Genomic DNA, 18,126 nt, shown 5'->3' with positions numbered 1-18,126 from the left:
TGTATTCATGTGCGTGTGTATGTATGTATGTATGTGTGTGTGTGTATGTATGTAGGTGTGTATGTATGTATGTTTGTGTGTTTGTATGTATGTATGTCTGTATATATGTGTTTATGTATGCATGTATGTATGTATGTATGTATGTATGTATGTATGCATGCATGTATTCATGTGCGTGTGTATGTATGTATGTATGTATGTGTGTGTGTGTATGTAGGTGTGTATGTATGTATGTTTGTGTGTTTGTATGTATGTATGTCTGTATATATAGATGTATGTATGTATGTATGTATGTATGTATGTATGTATGTATATTAGGGATGTCCAATAATGGCTTTTTGCCGATATCCGATATTCCGATATTGTCCAACTCTTTAATTACCAATACCGATATCAACCGATACCGATATCAACCGATATATGCAGTCGCGGAATTAACACATTATTATGCCTAATTTGGACAACCAGGTATGGTGAAGATAAGGTACTTTTAAAAAAAATTAGTAAAATAAGATAAATAAATTAAAAACATTTTCTTGAATAAAAAAGAAAGTACAACAATATAAAAACAGTTACATAGAAACTAGTAATGAATGAAAATTAGTAAAATTAACTGTTAAAGGTTAGTACTATTAGTGGACCAGCAGCACGCACAATCATGTGTGCTTACGGACTGTATCCCTTGCAGACTGTATTGATATATATTGATATATAATGTAGGAACCAGAATATTAATAACAGAAAGAAACAACCCTTTTGTGTGAATGAGTGTAAATGGGGGAGGGAAGTTTTTTGGGTTGGTGCACTAATTGTAAGTGTATCTTGTGTTTTTTACGTTGATTTAATTAAAAAAAAACAAAAAAAACGATACCGATAATAAAAAAAAACGATACCGATAATTTCCGATATTACATTTTAACGCATATATCGGCCGATAATATTGGGGTCAAATTGAAATGTCCTTATTTTTGAAGGAAAAGCACTGTACTTTTCAATGAAGATAACTTTAAACTAGTCTTAAATTTAAAGAAATACACTCTATACATTGCTAATGTGGTAAATGACTATTCTAGCTGCAAATGTCTGGTTTTTGGTGCAATATCTACATAGGTGTATAGAGGCCCATTTCCAGCAACTATCACTCCAGTGTTCTAATGGTACAATGTGTTTGCTCATTGGCTCAGAAGGCTAATTGATGATTAGAAAACCCTTGTGCAATCATGTTCACACATCTGAAAACAGTTTAGCTCCTTACAGAAGCTACAAAACTGACCTTCCTTTGAGCAGATTGAGTTTCTGGAGCATCACATTTGTGGGGTCAATTAAACGCTCAAAATGGCCGGAAAAAGAGAACTTTCCTCTGAAACTCGACAGTCTATTCTTGTTCTTAGAAATGAATGCTATTCCACAAAATTCTTTGGGTGACCCCAAACTTTTGAACGATAGTGTATGTATGTATGTATGTATGTATGTATGTATGTGTATGTGTATGTGTATGTGTATGTGTTTGTGTGTATGTATGTATGTATACTACCGTTCAAAAGTTTGGGGTCACCCAGACAATTTTGTGGAATAGCCTTCATTTCTAAGAACAAGAACAAGAATAGACTGTCGAGTTTCAGATGAAAGTTCTCTTTTTCTGGCCATTTTGAGCGTTTAATTGACCCCACAAATGTGATGCTCCAGAAACTCAATCTACTCAAAGGAAGGTCAGTTTTGTAGCTTCTGTAACGAGCTAAACTGTTTTCAGATGTGTGAACATGATTGCACAAGGGTTTTCTAATCATCAATTAGCCTTCTGAGCCAATGAGCAAACACATTGTACCATTAGAACACTGGAGTGATAGTTGCTGGAAATGGGCCTCTATACACCTATGTAGATATTTCACCAAAAACCAGACATTTGCAGCTAGAATAGTCATTTACCACATTAGCAATGTATAGAGTGTATTTCTTTAAAGTTAAGACTAGTTTAAAGTTATCTTCATTGAAATGTACAGTGCTTTTCCTTCAAAAATAAGGAAATTTCAATGTGACCCCAAACTTTTGAGCGGTAGTGTATGTATGTATGTATGTATGTTTCAGGCTCTATCCTGTCTACAAACGAACAAGAGGCCAAACATCTTCTAAGACAATCTGAACAGTCCATCCAATGAACCTGATGGATAAAATTCAGGTTTTATTGTAAGGCTTGGTCAAACTTACCACTGCGAGCCACAAATGGCCCCCATGCTGCCTTGAAGACACCACGACAGTAAACAAAGGTTGACTTTTTTGTCCTTAAAAGTACATTTTTTTTCATGTTACATTTTCAAATTCCAATGTCAAAGATTCTTTTGCAGGCGCAGGAACGATACTATGCCAAATATTCCACAATACCCCACCCACGTACAACAGGACATAAAAGTCCTTCGTTTTTCAAAAGGCCGTAAAAACATTATGGAAGCCCAACTAAATTCTTATTACTTTGTCTTTGGTAATTGGCGAACAGATCGAACCGAATCCTCTGAGCGGACTATTTGAGGTGGCCCCTCTATCATCTTCTCCGAGCAAATCCAAAAAGAACTTGGTAGCATTCACTACTTTGTTGGCGAGAAGACTCATTGTGCTAAATCGGAAGTCCTTGACACACTCGCTTGATTAGAGATATTCTTAAAATCCTTAAATTGGAGAAAATTAGGCTGACATTGAGCACTTGTTCTGTGAAGTGTCAGGAAATATAGGGGTGTTCAAATTTAACTCGGATTGAACTGTAATTGAAAGGTAGATCATTGATGAGCCTTTTGTCTGCTTTTGTGTATTGCAGCACCGTGTTGGGGTAATTCAAGAGTACAGTTGTCTGTGGCTTCATGTCAATAGTTGCCTGTACTTATTTGACTGATACATGTTTTTTTTGTTTTTTTTAATTGTATATACAATTTGAGTGGGTTACTTGTCATTTGTTTACTTGTGTTTCTGGACTGTGTGTGTCAAAAATTCAAGAAACAAATGTTTAAAAAAAACATCCCAATCAACTTCAGTTCTAAACCAAAATATATACACTACCGTTCAAAAGTTTGGGGTCACATTGAAATGTCCTTATTTTTGAAGGAAAAGCACTGTACTTTTTAATGAAGATAACTTTAAACTAGTCTTAACTTTAAAGAAATACACTCTATACATTGCTAATGTGGTACATGACTATTCTAGCTGCAAATGTCTGGTTTTTGGTGCAATATCTACATAGGTGTATAGAGGCCCATTTCCAGCAACTATCACTCCAGTGTTCTAATGGTACAATGTGTTTGCTCATTGGCTCAGAAGGCTAATTGATGATTAGAAAACCCTTGTGCAATCATGTTCACACATCTGAAAACCGTTTAGCTCGTTACAGAAGCTACAAAACTGACCTTCCTTTGAGCAGATTGAGTTTCTGGAGCATCACATTTGTGGGGTCAATTAAACGCTCAAAACGGCCAGAAAAAGAGAACTTTCATCTGAAACTCGACAGTCTATTCTTGTTCTTAGAAATGAAGGCTATTCCACAAAATTCTTTGGGTGACCCCAAACTTTTGAACGGTAGTGTATATGTAATGTTTTAATTTTTTTACTAACCATTTGAAGGCTTTTTGATCAAATGATGTCACAGTTGTCAATAGCATAGATTTGCATAGCAGGAATTTTACCAATTTAAACCTCTGACATGATCTGATCTAAAGGCTTTCAAACCCCCCCCCAAAAAAAACATTGCATGATTGATGTTTTTGTTTAAAACCGAAGTTTATTAAGAGATTTGAGCAAAGCATCCAAAATATGTTAATGCCCTTAAGGACCTTAATGTCCTGTTTGGCTTTAAGGATAATCGAAACCCTGTGTCCCGGGATGGTTAATTGGTTCCGGGCCTGACCATGAAGTAGGAATAATTGATTACAAATTGAAAATGTTGATAGTTTGAGCAGAAAAAAACTGTGTATGATCCTCTAAATGCATCCTGAGAGCCTTTAGACCAGGTGTGTCCAAACTACAGCTCGCGAGATGTCTGTCTCCAAATAATTTTTTTATATCTGACAGTAAAGTTGCCTAACTTCTGCCATCATCCAATTTTTAATGTACACAGCACTGCATTTTATATATTAAAGTTCAAGTTAAACTTAGACAAACTTTAATGATCCACAAGGGAAAATACCCATGATTGTCACACACACACTAGGGGTGGCGAAATTATTCTCTGCATTTGACCAATCACCCTTGATCAGTGGGGAGCAGTGAGCAGCAGCAGTGGCCGCGCCCGGGAATCATTTATGACGCAATCTAAACAACCGTTTACACTCATGGCGCAAACAAACCAACACAAAAAGTCAACACACATGGTCACACAACACAACCTGCTCACTGCCTGTGGGTTTTACAAAAAAAAACGCCCAATCACAACACGTTTAAAATTGCACTCATTTAAATTCCCTGCAATGCATGATGGGGAAAAAATGCAAAACACTCTCTCCACACTTGTTCATGTTTGGCGCATTTTAGATGCTTGATATTTCGGATGGATTAGAAAACTTTAAGGAGGTCATCACAAAAGTAAACAAGGTAGATGTTGAACTTTCACATATGTAACCTATACGTCCTACAAATCAATGCAATATATATATATATATACATATATATATATATATATATATGGGGTGTTATGGGCTAGGAACAGAGACTAGGGTTTCGACTCTGAGAGAGAAGGCAGAGCTTAAATTGCAGTTTGGTTGACACTGTGTATTAAATAATTTGTGATGGACAGCAGATATATACACAACAATGAGTTGAATGGCCATTCAACAATTTGGAAAACAACACAGTTACTATATCAGGCATGTGATTTGACCACAATGAAAAAGACTGAAAAAATTTCCGGGGGTCTGGGGGACGAAGGCCCCCCGAAGCTCCTGGTTTTTCACCAATTTAACATGCTAAAATTAACAAAGACAGCACCATTTGAAGAAAATATTTTAGTGTTTAAAGACATGAAAACATCATTAATAGAACATACATAACCCAATTATCCTAATGAATCACTGTATATGGTTCAGTCCCAACAGTATTTAGTCACTAATATTTACATCTTGTGTTCATTTCACATCCACAGGTGTCAGTGTTATTATCTACAGTTTATTTACAGTATTACCACATTACTTCAGTTCACTTCACACATTAGCTTTCTCGGAGAGCCCTAACATGAGCCTTCCTTGCAAATTTCTGAGCAGCTTGCATTTTCCTTTTGGTCTCTGCTTTTGTAGCTTCTTTTTTGGATTTTTGGATAAATATAACAAAATACCAAATGTAAACATTTCATTCTTTTCGCCAAAATAGGATATACATTTATGAAAATAATTAAACATGTTTAGTATTGTTTACTCATATTTGAAAATAGGAAATAATAATAATGTGAGGACACTGACACATTGCATGAAACAAGTGTGAAAATATTTACCTCCAAGATTGTTACACCACTGACAATAGTTTCAAGAGACTACATAAGAACTTAATATTACAAAATAGTATTATATGCAAATTTATTTCAAATAAATTGTTAACTGGAATCAATAATGCGACTCTTTGAATTTCTGTAATTTCATAATATATTTTCACGTGGCTTTTTATTTTTAGAAAAACCCATTTATATTTCGCAAAGCAATAATTGGTTAATATTTAAAACAAACATGCGTATTTCGCAAGCAAATATTTTTTAGCTTACCTCATTATTAACAACCCTGTCTGCAACTGAAGTGGGTTGTTTGGGTGGATCTTTCCTCTCCACGTCACTTTCGGTTGACATCCAAAAGTACCAGCTAGTGAAAAGTTTGTTTTCCTTGCTTCAAGTTGTTTCATATGTTTTTGGCGTTTCGCATGTACTTCCAAAGCCTTGAAACCTCGTGATCCATAGTCAATATTATCATGACACCACGTGCACAAATCCTTTCCGGGACGATCGATTTTCCGAATAAAATCACCGAACAAAGTCGTAACTTCCTTCTTCCCAACGGTATCAGTGATTTCCCTTTCCATCCAGTCACATCGAAACTTATTTTTGACATGTTTATCAATTTCTTTTACTCGTAAAGCGTCCTTTCTCTCGAGAACCGACATCGTTTACATATGGAAAATGGCGGTATGATGACGTTATTAACGTCATCATTCATAACAGATGTCCTGATTGGTCACAAGGAACATATCGACCAATCAACTACGGCGTAATATAAACTACGTCTCGAATCTTGATTTAGGGTCGGAAAAAAACCCAGAAAAACGGGAGATAATTTTTTTCCCCCCCGAGATTAAAAGAGACGGAATTCCGACTTTAGACGGAAAAATCACATGCCTGCTATATACATATATACAATTCTAATTCCATTAATTAGTGTCTTTGGATCTTGTAAAAAATCTCAGTTCAGACTTAATAAAGTTTTTGAAAAAAAAAGGATGGCAGCACAGTCCATGTGCTGCAGGTTAAGATTGAAAAAATGTAAAAGGGTCGGCTCGAGAGCCTCCTACCCGCCCAGACAGAACAGGTGGTGGGGTTCCTGGCTGGAATCTTCCAAGAACGATCCTTGGACTAGATGCTTCTTTTCCTTAGGTCGCCATCAAAAAGAGAATCCTGGCCTGTGTAAGAGCCAGGACCATTCTTATAAATCCATGTGTACACAAAATATCTTCTTTAAATAACACTAATTGTACTATAAAGTATCCAGAATATGTTCTAGTTCTTTCCTCAATATAAATCAATAAACATGTCAGAATCATAATATGCAATACAATGCTAAAATAACTAAAAACCCCGTTTCCATATGAGTTGGGAAATTGTGTTAAATGTAAATATAAACGGAATACAATGATTTGCAAATCATTTTCAACCCATATTCAGTTGAATGCACTACAAAGACAACATATTTGATGTTCAGACTCATAAACTTTATTTATTTTTTGCAAATAATAATTAACTTAGAATTTCATGGCTGCAACACGTGCCAAAGTAGTTGGGAAAGGGCATGTTCATCACTGTGTTACATGGCCTTTCCTTTTAACAACACTCAGTAAACGTTTGGGAACTGAGGAGACACATTTTTGAAGCTTTTCAGGTGGAATTCTTTCCCATTCTTGCTTGATGTACAGCTTAAGTTGTTCAACAGTCCGGGGGTCTCCCTTGTGCTATTTTAGGCTTCATAGTGCGCCACACATTTTCAATGGGAGACAGGTCTGGACTACAGGCAGGCCAGTCTAGTACCCGCACTCTTTTACTATGAAGCCACGTTGATGTAACACGTGGCTTGGCATTGTCTTGCTGAAATAAGCAGGGTCGTCCATGGTAACGTTGCTTGGATGGCAACATATGTTGCTCCAAAAGCTGTATGTACCTTTCAGCATTAATGGTGCCTTCACAGATGTGTAAGTTACCCATGTCTTGGGCACTAATACACCCCCATACCATCACAGATGCTGGCTTTTACACTTTGCGCCTATAACAATCCGGATGCTTCTTTTCCTCTTTGGTCCGGAGGACACGACGTCCACAGTTTCCAAAAACAATTTGAAATGTGGACTCGTCAGACCACAGAACACTTTTCCACTTTGTATCAGTCCATCTTAGATGAGCTCAGGCCCAGCGAAGCCAACAGCGTTTCTGGGTGTTGTTGATAAACGGTTTTCGCCTTGCATAGGAGAGTTTTAACTTGCACTTACAGATGTAGCGACCAACTGTAGTTACTGACAGTGGGTTTCTGAAGTGTTCCTGAGCCCATGTGGTGATATCCTTTACACACTGATGTCGCTTGCTGATGCCGTACAGCCTGAGGGGTCGAAGGTCACGGGCTTAGCTGCTTACGTGCAGTGATTTCTCCAGATTCTCTGAACCCTTTGATGATATTACGGAGCGTAGATAGTGAAATCCCTAAATTCCTTGCAATAGCTGGTTGAGAAAGGTTTTTCTTAAACTGTTCAACAATTTGCTCACGCATTTGTTGACAAAGTGGTGACTCTCACCCCATCCTTGTTTGTGAATGACTGAGCATTTCATGGAATCTACTTTTATACCCAATCATGGCACCCACCTGTTCCCAATTTGCCTGTTCACCTGTGGGATGTTCCAAATAAGTGTTTGATGAGCATTCCTCAACTTTATCAGTATTGATTGCCACCTTTCCCAACTTCTTTGTCACGTGTTGCTGGCATCAAATTCTAAAGTTAATGATTATTTGCAAAAGAACAAATGTTTATCAGTTTGAACATCAAATATCTTGCCTTTGTAGCATATTCAACTGAATATGGGTTGAAAATGATTTGCAAATCATTGTATTCCGTTTATATTTACATCTAACACAATTTCCCAACTCATATGGAAACAGGGTTTGTATTAGCAGCATAAATATGACCTATACAAAGCAGTCAGTGCACTAAACGTGCTTGTTATCAAAACACATTTAAAAGTACATTCAATACACAAATAGTTATCAAAGGTTTAAATCATAAACCTTGTATATGGACGATTGAGAATGTGCTACAAAGACTGTTGCAATGAAAACAATCGGAAAAAGATAAATGCTAAAGGTGCTATGTTCATAAATATGGACTCACCAACTCTTCTACAGTCACACACAACTTAATGAGAAAAAACTCCGGCGCTGGTAGTCAGCTCTATAAAGTTACAAATAGGCATTTTAGTTTAGACTCAGTCAGCACAATATTTCAGGCGAAAACGACAATAAAAACCTACCTCGAGCAGAAATACAGTCTGTTTCCCTCAAGTTCTGTCTACAGGCCACTTCCTGCTACCGGCTTAAAAGCACAGCTAATGGGTGAGGGCCGACATCCGGGCAACTGAGCTACATACGGGTTCTTCGAGCCATAGCAACCAGACTGGCGTTGAAAACAAACCGTTGCCATTACTCTTTAACCTGTCGACCTACGCTGGTTAAACCCGTCATTCTGCCTCCAAAATGCCGAAAAACTGTGTTGTTTTTGGTTGTGCTAACCACAACTGGAAACAGGGAAAACAAAGGTTGTATTTTGTTCTGCCAAAGCGTGATAAAAGCCCACAGAGACGAGACAAATGGCAAAACCAGTTTCGTTTAAATTTGCACTTAACAGTTGGGTTTTTAAAAACCAATAAACCCTATAATTTTCATGTTGCCATTTAATCAACTTTTCAGGACAGTCACAAAATGCTGTCTGCAAGACTTTTCAATACAAAGGCATATATTTTGTACATTATTCGCCTGCTGTACTGCACCTTCATAAGGCTACAACTTACAAGGACCAGGCTACTAGGGGCCAGTCTGCTTTCTTTTGGGGTTTTTTGCCGGACATTCCAGTATTATTTACCCGTAATCTTGGTATTACTTTCCTTATTAGGTTATTTTGCCACCTCCCCCTTCTCTGTTTAAACTCTCCTTTGTTGTACTTAAACAATACATGTAGCCCTCAAATCTCTCAATATTTTATACACTAACACTTGATCTTGTTGTTGATAACTTCCGCGTCTCTTTCTTAGTAGCGCGCAGGCTAAGCTAACTAGCAAGCTAAGCTAAGCCTGAGAAGCTTTAAAGTTCACTGAGACGAGTCTGACGCAAATAATACATTTTCGTTTTTTCACACGATATGCGAAGAAGTAAAAATGCGTAAATGAAGGATTTAACGCCGACTTCCAAGCCACAACGCTCGTTAAATGCTTTTTCTGTCAATGCTGTGTTCGCTGTGAGCTGGTTTGTTTTCAACGAATTCCCAGTTGGGGATTTGTAGGCGGAAGTGACGTAGGTCCGTCCTCACCCATTGGACCGTGGCGGTCATAGACATATATATCTATGGTGGCGGTCAAGTGACTAGGAAACGCGCACTGCACTCAAAGAGTAATAGGAGGCAAGAGCATACCAGTCACTTCCTGCTACCGGCATATAACCAAAGCTGATTGGACTGTGGTGGTCACGTGACTAGGAAGAGCGCAAAGAGTAAATAGAAAGCAAGATAATAGGAGTCACTGCAAAAGGTATGGATTTGACACCTGCGTTAGACATACTTTTAATATCCAATTATACTAATTATTAGGGATGTCCGATAATGGCTTTTTGCCGATATCCAATGTTCGAATATTGTCCAACTCTTTAACTACCGATACCGATATCAACCAATACCGATATCAACCAATATATACAGTCGTGGAATTAACACATTATTATGCCTAATTTGGACAACCAGGTATGGTGAAGATAAGGTCCTTTTAAAAAAAAAAATAAATAAGATAAATAAATTAAAAACATTTTCTTGAATAAAAAAAGAAAGTAAAACAATATAAAAACAGTTACATAGAAACTAGTAATTCATGAAAATTAGTAAAATTAACTGTTAAAGGTTAGTACTATTAGTGGACCAGCAGCACGCACAATCATGTGTGCTTACGGACTGTATCCCTTGCAGACTGTATTGATATATATTGATATATAATGTAGGAACCAGAATATTAATAACAGAAAGAAACGACCCTTTTGTGTGAATGAGTGTGAATGAGAGGGAGGTTTTTTGGGTTGGTGCACTAATTGTAAGTGTATCTTGTGTTTTTTATGTTGATTTAATAAAAAAATACAAAAATTAAATAAATACAAAAAAATTTGAAAAAACGATACCAATAATAAAAAAAAAACGATACTGATAATTTCCGATATGACATTTTAACGCATTTATCGGCCGATAATATCGGCAGGCCGATATTATCGGACATCTCTACTAATTCTTAATTATATTTCCATTATATTAACATATGTATGTATGTATGTATACTGTATATACAGTACAGGCATAAGTTTGGACACACCTTCTCATTCAATGTGTTTTCTTTATTTTCATGACTATTTACATTGTAGATTGTCACTGAAGGCATCAAAACTATGAATGAACACATGTGGAGTTACTGTATGTACTCAACACAGAAAAGGTGAAATAACTGCAAACGTGTTTTATATTCTTCAAAATAGCCCCCCTTTGCTCCGATTACTGCTTTGCACAGTTTTGGCATTCTCTCGATGAGCTTCAAGAGGTGGTCACCTGAAATGGTTTTCACTTCACAGGTGTGCTTGAAGCTCATCGAGAGAATGCCAAGAGTGTGCAAAGTGTGTGTGTGTGTGTGTGTATATACATAAATATATATATAAGTATGTATATACATATATATATGGACATATAGATACCACTGCAGTGATAATTTTAGTCAAGTAAGGCATTTTTATGCCTGATACGTAGAACATTCTTGTACAAACAAATCAATAGAGTGCAGCCACAAACTTCCCTCTCAGCGAGGAATGTCTGCAGTGATAGAGAAGACAAAGAAATGCAACAACCACAAATAACAGAAATGGAAAAAGCTCCCTATTGAGAAACTGTGTGTTGTTTTTAGAATAGAATAGAATAGAATTCCTGGGGGAAATTCCGCACCACAGTTCGCTCACAATAGACAATAAACACTTAGGTATTTTTTTACATGTGAATAATACAAATACAGTCTATTATACAGCATTATTAACATGTGAATAATATAAAGACAGTCTATAATACAGCATTATTCACATGTGAATAATATAAATACAGTCTATTATACAGCATTATTCACATGTGAATAATATAAATACGGTCTATTATACAGCATTATTCACATGTGAATAATATAAATACAGTCTATTATACAGCATTATTCACATGTGAATAATATAAATACAGTCTATTATACAGCATTATTCACATGTGAATAATATAAATACAGTCTATTATACAGCATTATACACATGTGAATAACATAAATACAGTCTATTATACAGCATTATTCACATGTGAATTTTGGGTGTTTAAGTAAATTATTGGCCGGGTGTCATTAGGTCCGTCTCGGTGCATAACGGCCCCCAGACAAGGCGCTACAGCAGCTTTAAGATAAGCTCCTACTGTTCACCGGCTCCATTTATTCCAAAAAGACAGTAAGTGCCTGCAGGACTTGGGCAGGATGCATTTTTGTTCTTTCCTGCTTTGGCAATAAAAACACGAGTTTCCCCTCATTTGGACTCTTAATGATCGCCACTTTCCCCTCACTAACGAGCACCAGCCTCGCACTGAGTATTGTCTGAGCTGACTCAGGTGCTCGGTTTTGGGAACCGAGGCCTAATTTAGAACAGCCAATCCCCGGCTGGGAATATTTACACTCAACCCTTGTGTAATGTTCATATTGTTGTTACTCAGCCAGCGTTTGTGGGTCTGATGGACCCCTTGCATTTTGTGGCTTTTTAATGCATCACAATCAAACACTTTTATGTTAAAATACTGAACGGATGTTTACCTTATCCCAATAAACATCTGCCAGTTTCTTCTTTTGTGTTTCTGCACCTGTGGTTCCCACACAAGGTTGCAACATTGTTTGTCAACACTGTCTGCTCTCATTTTCTCGCACATTTGACCCTCTGATGTTCTGTGTACCTACACTCTGTCCTCCTCCTGTCTAGTGTGTGTGTGTGTGTGTGTGTGTGTGTGTGTGTGTGTGTGTGTGTGTGTGTTCTGGCAATGCTTACTTAATGGGGACATCACTCTGTTTACACAGTCACCTTTAGGGGACCTCTGACGGTATGGGGACAAAAAACAGGTGTGTGTGTGTGTGTGTGTGTGTGTGTGTGTGTGTGTGTGTGTGTGTGTGTGTGTGTGTGTGTGTGTGTGTGTGTGTGTGTGTGTGTGTGTGTGTGTGGTACACAAAACATCAATTTCCACACGTCTATTAGCCCCGGGTCCAGTGGACCCGGACATGTAATATGTACTAGAAATGTGTAGGGGGGGTGTATGGTGTATGGTCATTAAATATGTATTCTGATATATGTTCTTCACAGAAAATGAGCCAAAGTCAGTGAGTCTCAGTTTGAAAAAATTTATTAATTGTATCATTTTTCTTTTAATAAAAAATGAAAACGGGTCCCACAGACCCGAACACCACACAAGGGTTGAAGCTAGCGCCTCCAGACCAGTCAAGTCGTCTTGTTTCTTTGTGCTCTCCTGACTACACTGCAAAAAGTCGGTGTTCAAAAACAAGAAGAAAAAAAAATACAAAAATGAGGGGTATTTTATTTGAACTAAGCAAAATTATCTGCCAATAGAACAAGAACATTCGGCTTGTCAAGACTTTCCAAAACAAGTCAAATTAGCTAACCTCAATGAACCCAAAAATACCTTAAAATAAGTATATTCTCACTAATAACAAGTGCACTTTTCTTGGTAGAAAAAAAGAGACCTTTTTGCTCAATATGTTGAAAAATATTCTTAAATTAAGTAAATTATCTTGACATAATGATATGCACTCGGCATTACATTTACTTATACTAAAAACTAATTTATTGTTCTTAATGGAAATTCAACAAGGCAACTGCTTGTTACTCTCGGGGTCTCCTAGCCGCTCAGGCAAATCATATCGTCTAAAAATGCATTTTTCCATGGATAACATGACATCATCGCGCCAAGTGCGTGCTCTTTCAGTCAATTAGTTAATTATAATTAATTTTTGTAATTGTAATTTTGAAGAATTTACCTGAATGTGCATGAACTATTTCAGTTCAAAATTGTTTGAAATGTCACATGTTAAATGTTTAAATATTAACTGTCAGTTTACTGTACTGTGCCAACTGTACTACTATATGAGTATGTATTTTCTATTGTTTCATTGAAAATAAAACAGCAAAGTCCATTTGGCTGTCATCTGTTTTAATTATGAGACACAATTGTGTCAAAGTCTTGATTTTTTTTTTTTTTTTAATAAAAAAAACAAAAAAACAAATTAAATTAAATTTAAAAAAATAAAGATAAAAATAAAAATAAATAAATAAATAAAATTTTTTAATAAAAAATAAAAAAAGCCCGGTCTCCCATCAGTTCAAAATTGTTAGAAATGTCGCATGTTAAATGTTTAAATATTAACTGTCAGTTTACTGTACTGTGCCAACTGTACTACTATATGAGTATGTGTTTTCTATTGTTTTATTGAAAATAAAACAGCAAAGTCCATTTGGCTGTCATCTGTTTTAATTATGAGACACAATTGTGTCAAAGTCATGATTTTTTTATTTTTTTATTTAAATTGTTTTTTTAAATAAATAAAATGAAATAAAATAAAAATAATAAAAAATAAATAAATAAAATAAAAATAAATAAAATTTAAAAATTTTTAAAAATTAAAATAAAGGCATGATTTTTTTTTTCATGCTTGAAGTAGTTTTGTACTTGTGAGTGTTGATGACACAGCTTTCCAACAGTTAATATTCTAGTTTCAAGCATGTTTTACTCAATATAGGTCATCAAATCTCAGCAACAAGCTGTAAAATCTTACTGAGATCATTTAGGACCAAAACCCTTAAAACAACTAAAACACTCTAACATCAAATCTGCTTAGTGAGAAGAATTATCTTATCAGACAGAAAATAAGCAAATATCACCCTTATTTGAGATATTTCATCTTACTTAGATTTCAGTTTTTGCAGTGTAGAGGCGATGAGCCAGAGTCCGCTGGACTAACCCCGGAGTTTAACGTGTTATGGATTAACGCACGTGCACACACACACACACACACACGCACACACACACACACACACACACACACACACACACACACGCACACACACACTCATGCATATAAAGGAAAGGCAGGGCAGCCAGGTGTTAGCCCACGTGACAGCAGATAAAGCCGACTGCGGGCATTAGTGCTAATCCCGCCCTGATCTTTGGAATATGTCCCTGAGGTTCTGGTCTCAGGCCCGCCTGGCGCTCACTCAGGGAGGGCAAGGACAAGATCAAGCCTCCCCAGGGACCACCTCCACAACAAGCCCCTTTTTGTCCGCTTGTCTTAAAGCGACGACACAGTAGGTGCCTTTCTCCGTCTTGCTGGCTCACGCCGCTATCAGTGTCTTTGCTTTACGGGCCGCGGTCAAAGTGCACGTACGCGTCGGGCGGATATCAAGCGGCGTTATGTAAAAAGTGGATTATCAGGTGTTACGCCCCGCCAAGATGTGTGACTCATAAAGCGTCCTTCCTACAAAGGCACGCTTCACGCGCGACCTTTTCTGTGACGGCCCGTCACAGCGTGATGATGTCACACGGCCGTCCCCGGCCCGCCGTCCCTTCCTCCGGGGCGGTTGACCCCATTATTCCTCGATATCATATCCGGCCAAGATAATAGCATCTTTGAGCGAGGCAACAAGAGGCCAGTTAGTGGTGGACGCTGCAGGCCCCGACGCTTCATGAGTCAGGAATGGCTTTCACGGCGGCGGTAAATCATAAAACCATCGAGCAAAATCGCGTGCGAGCGCTGAGGGAAGCTGTCGCCGAGCCGCAACACCCGAGGAAATATGTGACTCAAGTCCTGTATTTATCTTATTGCACTGCAAAAAGTGAAATCTAAGTAAGATGAAATATCTCAAATAAGGGTGATATTTGCTTATTTTCTGTCTGATAAGATAATTCTTCTCATTAAGCAGATTTTATGTTAGTGTTTTACTTGTTTTACTTGTTTTATGTGTTTTGGTCCTAAATGATCTCAGTAAGATATTACAGCTTGTTGCTGAGATTTGATGAGCTATATTGAGTAAAACATGCTTGAAACTAGAATATCAACTGTTGCAAAGCTGTGTCATCAACACTCACAAGTAGAAAACTACTTTTTTAAAATAAATATTTCTTATTTGAGCTTGAAAAAAAAAAAATGATGTATGCATATCATTATGTCAAGATAATGGCACTAGCATTTACTTAATTTAGGAATATTTTTCAACATATTGAGCAAAAAGGTCTCATATTTTTTTTCTACCAAGAAAAGTGCACTTGTTATTAGTGAGAATATACTTATTTTAAGGTATTTTTGGGTTCATTGAGGTTAGCTAATTTTACTTGTTTTGGAAAGTCTTGACAAGCCAAATTTTCTTGTTCTATTGGCAGATAATTTAGCTTAGTTCAAATAAAATACCACTCATTTTTGTATTTTTTTTCTTGTTTTTTTGAACACTGACTTTTTGCAGTGTAGTCCTTTGTTCAACTTATTTAGTTATACTAGTGGTGTTCCTCAAGGTTCCATTTTAGGTCCACTCTATTTCATTACGTGGGCTATTCAACTGGCGGGTTCAGCTAAAAAAAAACATGTCAGAGACTCACATTTTTCAGCAGATTCTTAAAAACACGAGAGTGCTGTCATATAGATGATCTTTGACTAGCTTTTTGGGAAAACAAATACATGTCTACTGTAGAGGACACTGGTTGTCCGGAATATACAAAATAAGAATATTCTGGAAAAATGGCCCCCTAATCGCTCCATGCAGAAATAGGACAGTAACATATTTTGTCATGCAAGTAAATATATAAACACTTTTTTGGATGAATACTTTTCACTGCAAAAAGTGAAATCTAAGTAAGATGAAATATCTCAAATAAGGGTGATATTTGCTTATTTTCTGTCTGATAAGAAAATTCTTCTCGCTAAGCAGATTTTATGTTAGAGTGTTTTACTTGTTTTACGTGTTTTGGTCCTAAATGATCTCAGTAAGATATTACAGCTTGTTGCTGAGATTTGATGACCTATATTGAGTAAAACATGCTTGAAACTAGAATATCAACTGTTGCAAAGCTGTGTCATCAACACTCACAAGTATAAAACTACTTTTTTAAAGTAATAATTTCTTATTACCGTATTTTTCGGAGTATAAGTCGCACCGGAGTATAAGTCGCACCTGCCGAAAATGCATAATAAAGAAGGAAAAAAAACATATATAAGTCGCACTGGAGTATAAGTCGCATTTTTTGGGGAAATGTATTTGATAAAAGCCAACACCAATAATAGACATTTGAAAGGCAATTTAAAATAAATAAAGAATAGTGAACAACAGGCTGAATAAGTGTACGTTATATGAGGCATAAATAACCAACTGAGAAGGTGCCTGGTATGTTAACGTAACATATTATGGTAAGAGTCATTCAAATAACTATAACATATAGAACATGCTATACGTTTACCAAACAATCTGTCACTCTTATCGCTAAATCCCATGAAATCTTATACGTCTAGTCTCTTACGTGAATGAGATAAATATTATTTGATATTTTACGCTAATGTGTTAATAATTTCACACATAAGTCGCTCCTGAGTATAAGTCGCACCCCCGGCCAAACTATGAAAAAAACTGCGACTTATAGTCCGAAAAATACGGTAGTAGTACAGTTGGCACAGTACAGTAAACTGACAGTTAATATTTAAACATTTAACATGTGACATTTCTAACAATTTTGAACAGAAATAGTTCATGCACATTCAGATAAATTCTTCAAAATTACAATTAAAAAAAATTTGGTCTGGGGCCGGGCTGTAAATATATATATATAGATTCATTGCGCACTAATGATGATGTCATGTTATCGATGGGAAAATGCAAGAAATGTAATGCCGAGCGCATATCATTATGTCAAGATAATGGCACTAGCATTTACTTCATTTAAGAATATTTTTCAACATATTGAGCAAAAAGGTCTCTTTTTTTCTACCAAGAAAAGTGCACTTGTTATTAGTGAGAATATACTTATTTTAAGGTATTTTTGGGTTCATTGAGGTTAGCTAATTTTACTTGTTTTGGAAAGTCTTGACAAGCCAAATTTTCTTGCTCTATTGTCAGATAATTTTGCTTGGTTCAAATAAAATACCCCTCATTTTTGTATTTTTTTTCTTGTTTTTGAGCACTGACTTTTTGCAGTGTGCATTTTGCACTTTTAAACCATCACAACAGTTTTAAAAGGTTGCCGCTGTTGATAAAACACAATTTATAAGCTCAATGCATATTTTATGTGAAATAGATTGCATAAACAAAGAAGAAATGCACATCATCTACTTCGAAATTGCACTTTTAGACTTAGACTTAGACTTCCTTTTATTGTCATTCAAATTTGTAAGCCTCCTTATATTTGTATTTCTACATGTTATACTTGAAACATCATGTGCTGTAATACGGCTGAAAACTGTATTACATTAGAAGTATTTTCGCATCGGTCTATATCGATAATAATTTATATTTTTTATGACTTATGGAAAATATGGACCAGGATGAAATATATAAAATGTTA

The 18,126-nt window shown here is 36.3% G+C and overlaps 1 protein-coding gene and 1 long non-coding RNA gene across 2 annotated transcripts in view; one reads left to right on the top strand and one right to left on the bottom strand.

Moving 5' to 3' along the window:
- The window catches only part of LOC133631557 (uncharacterized), a 50,907-nt gene extending 41,113 nt beyond the window's left edge, over positions 1–9,794 (bottom strand). The window contains exons 1-3 of the long non-coding RNA XR_009821487.1: positions 8,738–9,794; positions 8,599–8,658; positions 6,523–6,630 (exon numbers count right to left, since the gene is read on the bottom strand). This is a non-coding gene — a long non-coding RNA (uncharacterized LOC133631557). The remainder of the gene's footprint in view (positions 1–6,522; positions 6,631–8,598; positions 8,659–8,737) is intronic.
- Positions 1–18,126, top strand: part of LOC133631556 (neurturin-like) — a 57,975-nt gene that overhangs the window by 3,542 nt on the left and 36,307 nt on the right. The window lies entirely within an intron of this gene.

This window comes from Entelurus aequoreus, linkage group LG16 (genome assembly GCF_033978785.1).
Source record: "Entelurus aequoreus isolate RoL-2023_Sb linkage group LG16, RoL_Eaeq_v1.1, whole genome shotgun sequence".
Lineage (NCBI taxonomy): Eukaryota > Metazoa > Chordata > Actinopteri > Syngnathiformes > Syngnathidae > Entelurus > Entelurus aequoreus.
Note: the sequence above shows the minus strand (reverse complement) of the source record. Positions and strands in the feature narration are given on the sequence as shown.